Source organism: Hylaeus volcanicus, chromosome 7, assembly GCF_026283585.1.
Source record: "Hylaeus volcanicus isolate JK05 chromosome 7, UHH_iyHylVolc1.0_haploid, whole genome shotgun sequence".
NCBI lineage: Eukaryota > Metazoa > Arthropoda > Insecta > Hymenoptera > Colletidae > Hylaeus > Hylaeus volcanicus.
Genome location: NC_071982.1, coordinates 19,731 through 36,048, shown reverse-complemented (window position 1 = coordinate 36,048; position 16,318 = coordinate 19,731). Strand labels below are relative to the sequence as shown.

The window sequence follows — 16,318 nt, the reverse complement described above, 5'->3', positions numbered from 1 at the left end:
AGCAATCGTCAGATACCACGGTACTATCGTCCTACGAGTCAAACATCCTCGTAGATTGTTCTATTCGAAGCATGTCGAGATAGTCTCGTCATGCAACGGTCCGACGCGACGCGCGACGCGACGCAACACGACGATATCCCATGGCGGCGACAGTCGAGCAACGATCACGAATATGCCACTTTGTTCCAGTTTGACGTTTAGGATGTTTAGGATTACGAAAACAGCTTTGCGTGGTCGCGACAAACAGGAGTGTAAATGTTTTATCGGTGTCGGGGTCGAGGTCGTTGTGAACGCTCTACGACATATCGAAGCACATTATTTTCTGTTGCAGAAAGATGATTCTTTGTCCAACTATGGATTCGAATAATGCGGGATAAAAGAGAGAGGATGGCAGAAGATTGAGCAGTTTGCGAAAAGTACTCGAGAGAAAAATTGCAAACTGCGATCGTTTGCCATGCAAATTCGTGCTAACCGCCACCGTCCGCGTCGTTCTTCACCTTTTGTTTTTATTTTCGCGTCGTCGTCAAATGAGGTTGCACAGGCGCCAGGATGACTCTCTCTCTCTCTCTCTCTCTCTCTCTCTCTCCAGGTATCTTTTGGTAACCTTCCAAGCCAACTTCCGGACCCTTGGCCAAAGTTCAACGCGTTCGGTTGCGTTCGCACATCTGCTATAGGGAATTTTTCGACCAAGACCTCGCGCTCCAGAGCTGGAGCATAGAAATTCGAATCTTTCGAAACAAAGTATCGTAGTGACCGTTCAACGTAAAAACTGTTGTTCTTAATTTGTTGTTTGGATTCGAACAACCGAATTTTATGCAAAAATGATATTCGATAAATCGCACGTATAGAACTCTGTAATTATTAACGATAGTAATAATTAACGGTGCAACAGGATATTAGTAAGCTCGCTTTAGCATGTTAAACGCACAAGTGCATCGTTAAAATTTACTAGTTGACATTTTACGCACTGCTCTCCTATCGAATACTCGATTCCACGTGCGATGGGTTTAACACTGTAATCAAAAGTTGGGTGTCGGCAATATGAAAATGTGATTGAATTCAAAGTTCAAAGTATTCATTTCTGACGCGCATTTTAGTCGGTTGAAAGTAAAAAAAAAGTTTATAGGAGGCGAGCTCATCTAAAGACCTATCCACCGTAATCGCGTCTAGCAGAAGCGAGAACGTTTCGTTGACCCTTTGAAAAAGATTCGAACAACACCGAAATACGACATTTTATGAATTTCCGCGGATTTAAATGGAAAAGGGAAGCGACTTTCGTTCGCCAATATCGACGATGTCGTCGAGTTGGACCGTTTAATCGCGTCAATTAATTCAAGGGTGATCCAATTAGGAAGCTAAGAATTAATAAAGTCTGCGAAGCACTGTGTCCGCTCGGTCGATTTCCATTCCGTTTCACGCTTTCATCTTGGTTTTTCATCGATTTTATCCTTCGTTACTACTTACGTTTAGCGCCTCGTCGATGAAAACGAGCTCCAAGATATTCACCAGCCATCGGAATGAATTTTTATAGCCATGCCTCGGACTATTGTCATATAAGGCATATTTTATCGGCTGGTGGGTTTATCTCATTCTTTTTTCGGAAGAAAACAAAGAGAACGCAATGGAATCTCTGGAGAGCTTCGGTGGTTGTCCCTTAAGCTCTTACAGTTATTGCGTTCATAGAAGAAAAGAGTTGCTAGGTCGGGATTGAAACACGCCGTTGATATACGTCTATGTACCATAAAATATCCGAAATGTAGATTGTATTTATATCGATCTTTTCGCGTCCATTTACCCTCTTTGTCACCCAATTTTCCATCAATTTCTTGGCTATACTACCGGTATCGGCAAATATTCAATGATCGTTACGGGAAAAGTAAACACACGAGTCACCTGCGACGTCACTTGACCGAATTAACCAGACCGATAGACAGTTACAGTTTTGAGCGAGTATGTAAATAATTGGGAAAAAGCATCCAGAATCTACAACGGAATTTCTCTAGTAATCGAAGCGGAGAGTTTCGCTATACATGGTCACGTAACTTTGTAATTTCAACGGAAAAAGGATGCAAAAGAATCCTGGAAAGATGATTTGTTTCGTGAATTCTTGGAGCGAACATTGAACGTTAAACACCGAACGTTGAACGGTGAACGGTGAACGGTGAACGGTGAACGGTGAACGGTGAACGGTGAACGGTCAAGAGCGAAAGACGAACAGCAAACAGCGAAGAGTGAACAGTGAACGCGAACGAGAACGATGGGCATGAAAAAGGTGAAAAGGAGGCCGAAAAGAGCGAAAAGGATCTCGCGATCCTATCCGCACGAGGAAATCTCGCGAGTGCTCGTCTTCCGGTTCCTGTGATTCTCTCGAAATCTGGGTTACAACGTCGAGTGGGGTACATTTTACTTGGCTTTTCGAGAAAAATCAATTTTCTCGTAGGAACAACGTGTACCGTCGACTCTAAACAGTGACAAAGACAAAGAAAAAGTGACTGGAACTATCAGATTCGATCAAGTGATTTGAAACAATTTTCTAACGGATAAATGATATTATCGCGGTGTTTGTTACTCAAACAGTTTCCTTATTCGACCAAAACTAACATTTATAGCTAAACTATGATACGATACATACGAGTACGTCGCGTCGCATAGCGTCGCGTCCTCGTTGTTATGATCGTTAAAATAGGTAAATCGACAGTGACTATAAACGGTGGGTTACCCAGTTTACGTCCAATCACGTCCACTTTCTCTATTCGATCCAACTGGTAAGTCGTAAATCCCTTTTACCACTTGTGCTACCGTAACAGGTTCGAAACGATGAAACCGCTATTCGACACGTTTTATGCAACGCAATGCGTTCATGTGCTTGATGCAAACTTGCAGTCTTACGCAAGGTCTTACACTCGAAAGGTGTGTAGAAACATGGAAAATTTTTCTTGTACTCTGGTTTCACTTGACGAATTATGAATTTGTCGCCCATGAGGAATAAGAAAGATTTCCCTAAGGTGGTACGTCCAACGAATACAATTGAATAAAATCGTTGGCAATTGGGTGTCCGTAACGGTGACAGTACATCGTTATCGTCGCGGAAAACTGAACGAAACGAGCACGTGGGCGAACCAGAATAGGCTTGGTTTCTCTTTGGTCATAGTTGACGTACCACGGATCGCTTAGGCCTCCTCCAGACAGACAATCTTGTCTCGCTCCTTTCCCCCTGCCGAGCTATACAAAAGACGATTAAGCCAGAACCTTGAACGAATTTCTAGAACGGGTTCACCCTCGCACATACTATAATATTAATCATCTCTCGACTAGATCGTAACACACTGTTATTATACATATACATACATATGTATAACAGAGTATTTTGGAAAATGTCCATTTGAAAAAAGAAAAACAAATTTTCTCCCTTGTTCCTCTAAACCGAGCCAACCTTGATACAAGAAACGTGCAACCCTGTTGCCAACGTGACGTCTCTTCACCCGGAATAATTGATCGAAAATGTCTGTTTACGAAGAATAACGCGCGAAAGAAAATGTCACAAGGTCGTGGTTGGTCAGATCATAGCCAAACGAGATCCAGTAATTTGAAAGCTGGCCAAACATTTAATGCCGCGTCTCTGTGATGCCGGCATGCGATAATTTTCCTCGTACTTGGTACTTTTTATTAAATCGTTAGCTACACAATGTAAAGAAAATGACTGTATCGATGCAACGATTCGAACAACATTCTATAAAAGTGGGTACGCGTTAATATTTGTATTTCACTTTGGATCGTCCTAGACGGATCGGATCGGATCGGATCGGATCGAATCGCATCGCAAGTTACTAAGATGTAATTACTTTGCTTCTCGCGTCGAGGTCGCGAATGAGCACGCAAGAATTTCGCAGAAATCACTTTTCTGTTTGCCGAGGTCGAAGAACGCGCACACGTTGCCCGCGAGAAATCCCCGAAGAAAATCTTTTAATGTACCTTGTGTAGTCACGGACCGCTCAGCGGAGCGATACACAGCAGACTTTTTCATTCTTCGGCCAACAAAGGGATCGTGTTGCATCCGCTATGAGCCAGTCGCTGCCTTCAAGGAGATGCAACCGATGCGATGCGATGCGATGCTGCGCGGCGGAGGTGACCGAGGACGCGGAACGAGGCGAGGGTGAAATATCGGAAACAGTGGCAACGCGAATCTCTAAAAAAAACCTGTTCGTGGTGTTTTGTGGCGACATAAAGGTACGAGAAGGAGATAGATAGATAGACCGAGTTCGTTGCTAGGTAAAGTGATGTAGATTTTATCGAGACCAAAAGTTGGATAATCGAAGAATCGATCGTCGCGTTAAATTTTCATCTAGTTTCCGAATCACTAGTCGCGTTGTTTGAAAATATTTTTAACGGTACGCATCAACCCATTTTCGAAAGACGTTGGTTGTTATATTCCCAAGGAAGCTATACCGTGGCTGACATATTATCGAGCTATACTACTGGATACCGATGTACTGTATATTCTAATACAATAGCAGAGTAACATCTATATACATAGTATATTCTACGTATGCAAATTTCAATTTTTTTCATCTACACTATACGTATCTTGTTCACTTTCGCTCGACACGATTCGTTACCGACATTTTGACGTTCAATGTTTCGTCGTACGAAACAAGTATCGCTATCATTCAGGGGAGAAGAAATGGAACGAAAGTTTGGATTTTCGTAGCGAAACAAGTTTTTCATCGAACAAGTTTCGACAGTGATTGCGTGACAAGACCATTTCATCTTTTTCATCTCGTCTCCTCTTCCGTTGGCGTCGTTGCGTCTCCCGACACGACCTATACTCGACAGGGCTGTTTTTAGGTTCACCGACGAAAAGCAACCACGAGATTCTCGACATTTCCGCGACATAATTTTCCTCGCGTGCACCTTGCATCCTACCAGTGTTTCTTTCTTTGTACAATTCTCTTTTTTTCTTTTCTTCTTCCATGGTTTTAATCTGCAGCCCGCATTCAGGTCGTCTTTTCGTTCCGTTGTACACCTTAATTGATAGTATTGTTGTCTTTCTTTTGTTTTCGAAACAAAATCCTACACATTTTCTCGCCTTTCGAGCAATTTTATTTTTCGTTTCACAAGGTTCACGTTCACGTTCACGAAACGATTTGAAATGCCAGCTCCAGATACCCTACGTCTTTGAATACCCTAATCGAATAGCATCGTTTGAAAATACACATTATAGAATAAGAAAGCGGTTCTTTCGTTTTGTCGCTTTTAAAATTTGCCTAGATCTAGCCGAACAATTTCTCGATTTCATCGTAACTTTGAAATTCGCAATTACAATTACGCTTGGCATTTCCTTGTTGACCTCCGCATAGTTGAGCCAACGCGACGAAATGAGAATGAGAAGGTCGGTGCCGCTTTCAAGTCCAACTGCAAATGCGCTTGGTACTTTTATTCCCGAGACGAAATTATGTTTCTTTTCTGTGTCCGTGCGCGTGCTGGAATCCCACCGAATTCTCGTCCGTGATATAAAAGTTAATCTGAAATGGGCAAAGGGAGCGTTAAAAGATTTTCGTTGTAAAACAAAGGTTGCAGACAGACAGTCTAAAAAGTTGGTTCACCATCCAATTTTGAACAGTCGTCGTAGTTTGCGAAACGGAGCTTTAAAAATGTGCGTGTTTTTGATCGTGTTTGAGACGGAGAGAGCAAACAAGAAGGCGCGAGAAATGAGAAACAAGGAGGAAGTAAATAAGCGCGTGTAGAAACCAGTCGATGACCTACTATCGACTCTTTTGTAGACCTGTTTCAACTGCGTTCTGGCACAATGGATAATGTAGCAACTTGAAATGTAGCTAAAAAGAGAGAGAAAGCAGCATGCATAGAAAGGAGTAGGAGAGACGTAGTACGACGTCCTTTTATGCACGACGAAAAAACTGTGTCGCCTATTGTCGACCGGTACCCATTGCGGAACAATCGCGATAATGAGAAAGCTACGCAGTCGAAGAATTTCGCTCTTTCTCTCTTTTTCCCCAGCTGCTAACAGTCACCGACTCCTTCCACAGTTTTTCGTTCCGGTCTCCATATCTTTAGCCTTCCCCGCCAGCCACCCCCGCGAAACCAGCTTCCTTCCTTTTGTCTTCGAGAGCCAGGATTTTCATCGTTGCTGCGACCGACTGACTTTTTACCCATTAGCTACTTCAACGGAGAATAAACGTACAACGTAACGTAACCAGAAGCTCTACGAGAGTAATTCGATAGGAAATTATTCACGGTACCGATCAGAGACGGCTCTCTCTAATACTGTCATCATCGCGCATCGTTCTACGGTCCGAGATTTATTCAAACCTTTTGCCATTTATTTCCGGTGGCATCCTAAACAGCCGAACACCTCGCAATCATTCAATCAACCACGAACGAGCTTACCGCGCCAATCCGACCGTTTTATTGTTCCGGGACAAAGGTGGCGGAACATGAAACTTAATGGTCGCGTTGTTCTTGGCGGGATTCTGTTGCCAGGATTCGCGTTGATTAATGACCAAGCGCGTTGCCATAAACGTTGACAGATTCGTCGCGCGTAACAACACTGCTCCGTTACAATGATAACGTTATACCTCGTGGAATTTCTCAAACTCGTAGCTTGCGGTTCCTTTATTTTTATAAAACAGACGAAAACTTGGATCAACCAGTTTTCGATTCAACGAGTCCTTCTCTTCGCAGCTTCCGACATTTCACAGCCTTTCTCGGATTTTACTAAATGAAGATTGTCCCGCGTATTCTTGCACGTGCCAGCAGAAGTTGGATCTCCAAGATTCTCGCAGCAATCGTATAATTATATTCTTTTTTAAACGACTATGTTTATTCATCGAGTCGAGTCGAGTCGTCGGGGATCAACAGTGAATCGTATGGGCCATGATTTTCCTAAAATGATCATTGCCCGCCACGCTATGTTTAGTATTAGATAGAAACAGGCATACCAAGCTCAGACTCGTGTCTCCTTGCTAACCCGCGTCATCTGGCTAAACTTGGAACTTCGACTTTCGACTGGCTTGCGTTGCACGTCGCTCGGCGTATTCCACCATCTTGTCATCACGGACAGTTTATATAATCCTTAACACGGTTTGCGGTGTCGATATTTTTGGAATGCCACGCTCTTCTTTCAGCTTATCGTGCCTTTTCATTTACCAACTTTCACGTTTCGTTTTGCGTAAAAAGAATCGAACAACATTGTCAACGATAGACGCACTCACATCCTATTCAAACCTGTTACGAATGTACATGTACGTATGTATATGTATCGTGTATATCAAGGTCAGCGATTTGCAGCTCGTTCCAAATACAGTTTCCAAGCTGTCGTGGCCGCGATTTTCGGGACACTTTGATCGTCGAACGTCAATCTTACTTAGACGAGAGCCTCCACGATGGAGGAAGGCAAAAGAGCTGCTGCGGCCAAAGTCGTCGAATGGTACGGATTTAGCCGACATCTGGTCCAGTCTGTTCGCTAGTTCGGTGAACGAACCACCGATAACGTTTGAAATAACTACCTCTTCTCGACTCTACTCTCGTTTGATCAGCGTGAGCAACACGGTACGGAACGATGGTGGTCTATTACAAAAGGTGTTGGGAATAATTTGCCCGTTGTGTCGCGTCGCGTCGCGTCACGCGGGAAAACAACTTTCGGTACAGTGCTCTCGATCCGCCGAATAAAGCTCCACTTTTCTCTTTATTCGTATGCAATACTTGAAATAACAGTTAATTAATTAGCCATATTGTTTGCATCGAGCCAAAACTGAAATAAAATGGCACATAATCGACACCGTGTTCGATGTTTGTGCGCACTTTACGGTAATTACAAGTTGAAAGTTTGCTGGACGAATCGCTGAGTCGCTGAAAAGGTCCGACAACCAAACTGCCAACCCTTGGCGCGAGACGGAGATAAAATTCATCTATTGTTCGGAAATCCTGTCCCTAGTTTTTCTCCGTTGTGCTTTCATTTCCCGAGAACGAAAGGCAGGAAGAATGGAGAATGGAGGACTAGCAGATAAACGGTTCGCGAAAACAACGAGAAATTGAAGACTAGCGGGGAACAGCACGTCAGAACCTATGTAGCACGGTTGACGCACGAGATCAGACCCGTTGGTAACGATAATCGCGTTCCTCGCAGCCTGAAGGAATTTCAATGACCTATCTCATTTTACCGGTATTGTTCGTTACTATAAACGGACCGGTATAAAAATCGCAAACGATTCAACGGGATCATCATCGAATGATGCGCATCTTCAAACAAGAGGATCCGTTCAATTAAACTTCATTTTTAACGGTGTTTTAAACGTAGCCTTTTCTATGGCGTCGGTTGAGAGAATTTTGAAAATTATATTTGCGTATAAATAACACGCACGATTCGTTTAACAGAATTATGTATGAATCTTCGTATCGGATCACATAAAAAATAGACATCCTCCGTTCATCTCGCTAAAAAACACAAGGTACTTGAACAGAGCCGCTTCGCGTCGCGTTTCGTCTCGTCTCGTCTCGTCTCGTCTCGTCTCGTCTCGTTTCGTTTCGTTTCGTTTCGTCGGGTTCATCGATCCGCGTTCACTAGCGATTCGCGACTTGCCCTCTCGAGAGATTAATTTTCTCCGATTTGGCTCGTTGGATATATGCGCGTGCTAACCGATTAGAGATTTTCGATCGGCGGAAAAGACTCATAATTCGGTATTGTAATATTTCGCAAGACCTATCTCCGTCTACCAGCAGAAATATTGATTCTGGTATAGGAAACGCCGCACCGATGCTCTTCAATTTCCTTCCTTCCTTCGTACCAACGACGAAACTGTTTGTTCCGTATCCGCTATTGAAATTATATCATCGACTACATTTGCATCTCCGTGTATTAATAAATTCTAGATACAAATGTTGCAGATCGTGGATTAAATCGGTTGCTGTTGGTGAAATGTTTGAAAGATTTATCACGGTAAGACGCAAGTCGGTTCGGTAGATGAGAGTTGGTGGCACCGCATTAATCTTTGGATGAAATATCCAAGATTTATCGGTGAACCGCACTCTAAAATTAAATTCTGTACATCTCGATTGAAATTTCGTACACGATTGGTCGAATCTAGTCCTTGAAGCCGACTGAATTTCACACAACGGAACGTAAGGGATGCGCATCAAAAAGTTGACGCGTTAGAACCACATCGCGGATACAAAACTGTTCGATAGACGATTAATTCGTAATTTTCATAACGTTCCCTATGAAAATATATACTTGTTCGTACCGTTCGGGGCATTGTTCGCGCATTTACACTGTACGAAATGAAACGGTCTCGAATGAAAAATCTCGTACGGATTCGATTGGTTGTTTGCGTTTGCGTTGGATCTGCTTCAAATAATCACCTCATTGTCGTAAGCCGTGTTCAACAAGTCACTGCCACGAGATCAGCCCTTCTCCATCAACGTTTCTCAGCAAATTACACTGAAAATCGACTGCTAGTCGACTCGGCCGAGGTACGCGAACAATCGAAATCCGATTCTGCGTAAACGTGACGTTCGCAAAAGCAAAAGCAAAATCAAAAGCAAAAGCAAAAGCAAAAGCGATAGCGATAGCGATAGCGGAACGGTGAACGTTTCGCGACGAACGCCGATTAGCGTGTCGGCCACGCGAACAAACACACGCGACAACGTACGCTTTGCGACTAAGTTTGATATCCTCCTCGAGGGTAGCCTGCGGAGGAGAGCTCTATCCCCCACTCGGCTGGTTATGAGCGGTACCGAAGCCGAAGGTCTGTGCAGAGGGCTGACGGGGTGGGGACGAGGTTCGAGTCGGGTCGGGACCGGGTCGGTGGGGGTGGATGGTAGACATCGCGCCGGGCGCGGAAGGGTGTTCTCTAGTTCTCTTCGATACCTATACTATAAAGCAACGGGACTCGAGTACGCATGTGCACCGCGATAGTGTGCACTGCACGCTTTGCTTGCAAAGTGGCAACCGGTGGCACCGGCCACCCACCCGCCCTCGACGTCGACGCCGACGCCGACGCCGACGCCGACGCCGACGTCTATTTACGCAGACGATGCACCGTGTCATGCTGATCGGACAGACGCGGTCACAGCCGCGACCGGACCGGGGCCAAGCCGGGTCGGACAGAGCCGGACCAAGCCGCGCAGACCACTGGCACACACGACGGTTTATTTTGTCGAGTGCCTACCGCCGATCACCATCGGTCATCTTTTTTTCTTGTTCCTTTCGTTAAGCATAGTCAATGATAGGCAAACATTTTGTAGGTACGTATTTCTATTTGTTATAGCTGCTAACTGTTCTCATTTCCAAAGTAATCGTCAATACCGTCGTCTTTACCTTGGACGACAAACAAATGGTAAAACGTTTCGAACGAATAATCGAACAAACTTTGCGACCGCGAGCATTCTCTTTGTTTACGCCTCAGTGGTATTCGTTAGCCTTGCTTCAAGGCACGTAGTTCGATACGCGCGTTAACTAGCTTCGGTTCGCAGTGTATTATTAAACTACGCTCTGGCAACGTTGCGAGCCATTTACACCAACATTGTTGTAACGCGGCTTAACCAGGATTTAGATTATTCCTGGGGGATCGTGCACTTGAAACGAGCGAACGCCGTAACAATGAACGAAATAGAGTCGCGATAGTAACGATACGATGCATCGGAATCGATATTAATTTCTATCGTGATTGAAACTGTGATGAAAAATGTTTTCGCGAAAAAGTGTGGAAAGCTTATCGCGACAAAACCGCGACACGAACCAACGAATTAATCGTCCCAGCCAACCCGGCACACCCGATAAACCAAAAGTGAGCACGATGTGGAACAGCACTCTAAGCTCTCGAGCGGTGGCGGCGGCGGCGGCGGCGGCGGCGGCGGCGGCGGCGGCGTACAGGAAAATTTAAGGTAACGTTGGCCCACAAATTGAAGGCGACCGCATTGGCGTCTCGCTAACCATTCTCGCGTCGCTAAGTATTTATGGAAAGGATCCACCGTCGCGTTAATCGTACCATACCGCATGTCTTGTTGCTGTTGAATCGCGACAGCCAGTAAGCTCGCGAAATTCAGATATTTTTATAAAGGAACGGCTCGGCGGAACCATGACTTGCGTTTTTTAAATCACGGCGATGGAATTCTATTAATCTCGAGGTTCCTTTACGTGGCGTAACAAGTTGTTTAACGTATTTAATGTAACGAAACAGCGAGGTACTGCATTTCAATTTGTGTTACTTGTTTGTGGCCGAAACATTCCGTTGGTATCGATTCGCTATAATACCAGAACATCTGGGGGAAACTATCAGGCATGCAGAGAAATCCTACGTGTTTCGCAAAATGATGGTCGACGATCGGTCGGGTAGACAGGCTCTGATTCGAACAACGAATACCTATGCGTCTCGCTTGAAAACATCGTTTCGTGGACGAGTTGGAATAATAGCATTTTCTTGTTGCCTATCTTATAAATAAATAGGTACGTAGGCGTTTTGCAACGTAATCAATTCTACAGGTTATCTCAGTTCGAAAAAAGTTTTCTTAAATGACCACGCCGCGGCCGCGAATTGGCGTTTCGGTCAGAAAATCTAATTAACCGAGCAAACGAATGGTTTGCGAATTCTCGTCCTACCTTCCAGCCCTTGCATTGGAAACGAACGGATGCGAACGTATTCGCAAATATTATTTCACGTCCGCTCACAAACTGCTCTCTACTTATTGACATTCAATGATGACTCATCGATATGATATCCCGTTGCATTCTATTAGGGAATCAGGCATAAAATAAAAGTTGCAATTAGAAGAGAAATGTAGGAGTCTCGAAACGTTGGAAACCTTTCTCCGTTTGTCCGTGTTCGTAGTTGTGCATACATACGTATACTATGTAGTTTGTAATATTTCGAGTTTGAAGAAGTTGTCGAGCTGAGAAATTTTCGGAAAAGTGGTACGTGGAACGCACTGCGTTTTAATATCGCGAAAACTTGGTTGAATTGGTTTAGTTTTGGCATCGAAATGGTACAGACACCAAAAGTACTTTGGTTAGTAATCGATCCAGTCTTGCGACCGTATTATTAGAATAGTACGGAATAACAACGAACAGAGCTATTTATCGAGGTGCGGTGTCGGTATCAGTATCGGATTAATAAACCATTATCGCGCAGTAGCGCGATACGTGTATTAGTTGATCGATAAAGCGGCTAACAGTCTCGTGCGCGTTTTCAGCGAGCAACGAAAATTCTCCATTCCGTAGTTGAGCCGAAAGTCATTTGTCATGATTTGATTCGATACGAATCTAATGTGACTAGCTTGAAATTTTGATCGAATACGAATCATCAACGGTCCTTTCAAATCGCAAGCAAAAATAAAATAAAATAAAATAAAATAAAATAAAATAAAATAAAATAAAATAAAATAAAATAAAAGAGTAATCGGGAGTACGTATACGTTACGAAGCTACGAGTAGAAAACAATCAATCAATTTGGATTCGACCGACGAAGGTTCCGCTTTGTTCGTCGTCGATGCCGATGGCTCGAAATCGCCCTTCGTTCGTAAGAAGAAGAAATCGTTATCCCGTCTGCGCGAAATGTCGACAGAAACGAGCAAGAAGCCCGATGAGCTTTCGGGCTGGCAGTGTCTGGTTGTGCAAAAACGTCGAGCAGAAGCGGCAAAAAGGGGAAAAACGCCAACAACTCGCTAATGGTCAACCAACGACCGCGCTCGAAAGTGCAACCAAGCGAAGCAAGTTTTGCTCCGCGATTCCACCAATAGCATATCCTTCACTCGAACGGTTTATAAAACCGCTCCTACCAATGGCAATCTTTCATTTTACTTTTAATCAAGGTACAATTTTCAAGGTAACTATGATCGCGTATTTATCGGTGATACATTTTGTGTGGTGGTGTGGTGTAGTGTCGAGCACCCAGGACGCCTCGCTTATCGTGCTTCCACCCAATAACGCCGCCGCGCATTGGATTGCAACGAAACGTTCCTCTTGGTCGCGTTCGACTTGTCCGTTTGTGCACGCACTAAAACGTTTATCTATCGGTCCGATGACTAAACTCGCTTATAAATTTCTCCAATGAAAAATCCAAGGGGTGATTGTAAGCGAAGGGAAGCGACGATTCCTTTTAACGTCCTCGCTTTTGTCAGTATACATACACATTACATGCATATGTATTGTATACTACCTACATACATAAATGCCAAGTCACCCTGTTAGGTTAAGTTGTGGTTATCGACTCGACGCATTTTATGGATAAGCATGGGAAATGTTTGTCCCGAGTTCAAGTTGAATTACCTGATTAAATTCGTAACTAGGTTCCGAAGCATCCACGTATGTAGTTTAACAGGAGGCAATGCTTATTTTTCTAAATAAACTTTTCCCAAGCACATTTAGGATTGTATAATAGCTTAAAAATAGGTAGGCTGGTTAGAACGCGTCGCAACAGGTGTACTCAATTTGCGACCCTTTGCGACCCGGCAACTGGTACTGGTACTGGTACTGGTACTGGTACAGGTACAGGTACAGGTACAGGTACAGGTACAGGTACAGGTACAGGTACAGGTACAGGTACAGGTACAGGTACAGGTAGAGGTACAGTTACAGGTATGCACAGACTGTACGCGCTACAGAAAACCGAAAACTGCGACGGAATATCTCGTGAAAAGCACACGAACATTTGCTTTCCCCTTCCGGTTGACTCGCGTGTCTACGGCATCTTTCTCTTCTCGGTCTGCTGTTCTTTTCCGACATTTATTTTCTTTCTTGCACGGCCCGCTGCGCACTTTCCAAACGGACTGGAAAATTACACTGTTTCCTCGACTCATTTACACAGAAGCGTGCCTTTTCCTTTATTTAGTTTCTCTAGTTTACTCGATTGTCGATCGCATCGACTTTAACCAACGGTAAACTTTCGATAACGATTAATCTTCGATTTCGCGCAATCGTTTCGTAAATCGCACCAAGACCGTGCTTTACCTTGCTAATTATACCACATGTATAATACAACCACTTTCCGTTAGAATTCCGTGTCTCTGTCAGGATTGGTGTAGAGATTTTTTACGAAGGAATATACGGCACAGATTACGTCGACGGATAGAAACGGATAATAGGTCAGAATATAATAAAATTTTTGGAATTTGCTTGCGTTTCAAACAAGAGGCGCTTTCCGCAGCATAGTCGCTGGTCGCAAACGTTCGATTCGCGAGCAAATAGTAAAGTTGGTTCCCTTTAAAAGAGGAGAGGAATAGTCCCTTCGAGTGTTAGCATTTGGAACAGAGAGAGGAATTCAACGGGGACGGTTAGTGGTGGAACGATGGTACTTGAAATACCGCATACATCATGTATATTCTTACGTTCGCACGCGTGCCAGCAATTCCGTGATTCGCTGGTTACACGATGGTCGAGCATTGTTGCCCGCTAATTTACGGATCAATTAATTAGCACCGCGTAACTCAGATATTCCCGGCTCTTCGAAACGCGTCCCTCGAATCGGCCACCCTAACTCGAAACCTACTCCTACCCTGTCCGCTTGTTTTCCCACCTCTCGTAAAGAAATTGATCCGCGCACGATTTTGCAACCCTCCAAATAGAGCTGGGTATTCTTACGAAGAACAAGAGCTCCGAATCGATGAGTTTCCTCGATGGAAAAAGTAGTATGACGCGTGTGCTTGTACTTGTGCTTGTGCTTGTGCTTGTGCGTCGGCGTTGGCGTCGCATCAGGGAAGACACGTGAACGTTATGGATGACAGTGTCAACGACAGAGGGTCGCGCGGCGGACAGGACAACGCGGTGTTGTCAGTGTCCGGGGGTGCAGAGTGCACGAGACAACGAATAATTCATCCCTTTCTGCCTTCTCTCTGGCACATGTCGTCGCTGCACACCGAATATCACGTCCGTGTTGCACACTGCTGGTCAACACGTTCTCCGGTAAAGTTGCACTAAGGGTGCGTCGCGTCACCTGTTGGTCCCAGCTGTTTCGGTGGCTGTGGAATTTTCAAAATGAACGATTCGATCGACTACTGGCGAGCTTCCTATTAATATTGTTCCAAATTACCAAAACGATTGTTTTAAAGTGTTGCTAGCTACCGCCAAAGGATACACGGTGTGTAGTGATACTTTTAAATATATGTACACCTAGTATATAACATTACACGTTCGGAATGATGACGTCGTTTTCGTCGACCGATTAATTTACGACAGACTCGATAAGAGACGCGAGTTGTCGCGCAAAAGACCGAGCGAATGGACGGAAGATAACGATAACGATAACGTTCGCACCGATAACGACGCTGACGGTCAGCTATGATTATTAATCATGCGCAGGTTGCGCGTGCGAGTGTCAGCGGTGCGTGGGGAGGCTGACTAATTGTTTTACCATTACGGATTAATATACCCATGGTGGTTGCGCCTCGTTTTGCTCCTATGTTTCTACGATATACACGTTCCACTGGACTTGAATATTGTTTTGTACGTCGGCGTCGCATCTAGAAGCGGAGATTTCGACCTCTCTCTCTCTCTCAAAAACAAAACAACATCCAAGGTTTTGCCTTGTGTTATAATCAATAATATAGGGATGATTCCGAACGGTGTTGTTTGTGACTGAACTGAAGAAAAAAGTGAAGAAAGTAACACTTTTCGATCGAATGGATAACGCGTTCCACGATACTTGGAGCAATCTCGACACATCTTTCGTCGAGTTCCAACGAGAAGGGTTTTCAACGATTTTTCGAACAAAGGGAGTCAAGCGAGGAGCGGTTGATTACGATGAGCGATTAAATTTTTCATTATCGAGGAAATTCTGCAACGTCCGAAATAAGTAATAACCGTTGGAACGTTCCGTCGACCGAGAGAGACTCTCTTTGTTTCTTTCATCGAACGTCGAACCCGAACAAAAGTAATATCGACAAAAATCAAACGTCGCGTATAATCTGGAGATGAGAAGCGAAACACGATACAATATCGATAGAATAAGAAAGATTCGTACCGCAAACAGATTCCATTTGCCCGCACGTTCCGATTAAACGTTAGTTACTTTGGAAACATTTTACCATTCCAAAAGTTTGGAATTATAATGTAAAAGTGCTAGACAGAGGAAAAGAATTGCTTACAGCGTTGGAAATATTGCGACAGACTCGTTTTCGTCAACAGAAAACGTTGCATCTCATCGAGGCCGATGGACAGAACTCGAAACTCATATTTATTCGCCGTCTGGTTTCTTTTCTCCGCGCGGTGCAGCATCACACTTTCATCGTACCGCGATACACAAACAAGAAAAAAGACACCGTCTCTCTCTCTCTCTCTCTCTCTCTCTCTCTCTCTCTCTCTCTCTCTCT

General features: G+C 44.2%; 1 protein-coding gene across 6 annotated transcripts in view; it reads right to left on the bottom strand.

Moving 5' to 3' along the window:
- Nucleotides 1-9,721, bottom strand: part of LOC128880547 (RNA-binding protein Musashi homolog 2) — a 54,849-nt gene extending 45,128 nt beyond the window's left edge. For 2 of the 6 annotated variants that reach the window (XM_054130778.1, XM_054130772.1), the window contains exons 1-2: nt 9,376-9,721; nt 3,973-5,522 (exon numbers count right to left, since the gene is read on the bottom strand). The gene's annotated coding sequence lies outside the window, so the exon portion shown is untranslated. Of the gene's footprint in view, nt 1-3,972; nt 5,523-5,603; nt 7,596-9,257 lie in introns of those variants that run through there. The other 4 variants (XM_054130779.1, XM_054130771.1, XM_054130774.1 and 1 more) reach the window with 3 other exon arrangements.
- Between the last annotated feature and the right edge of the window lie 6,597 nt (nt 9,722-16,318).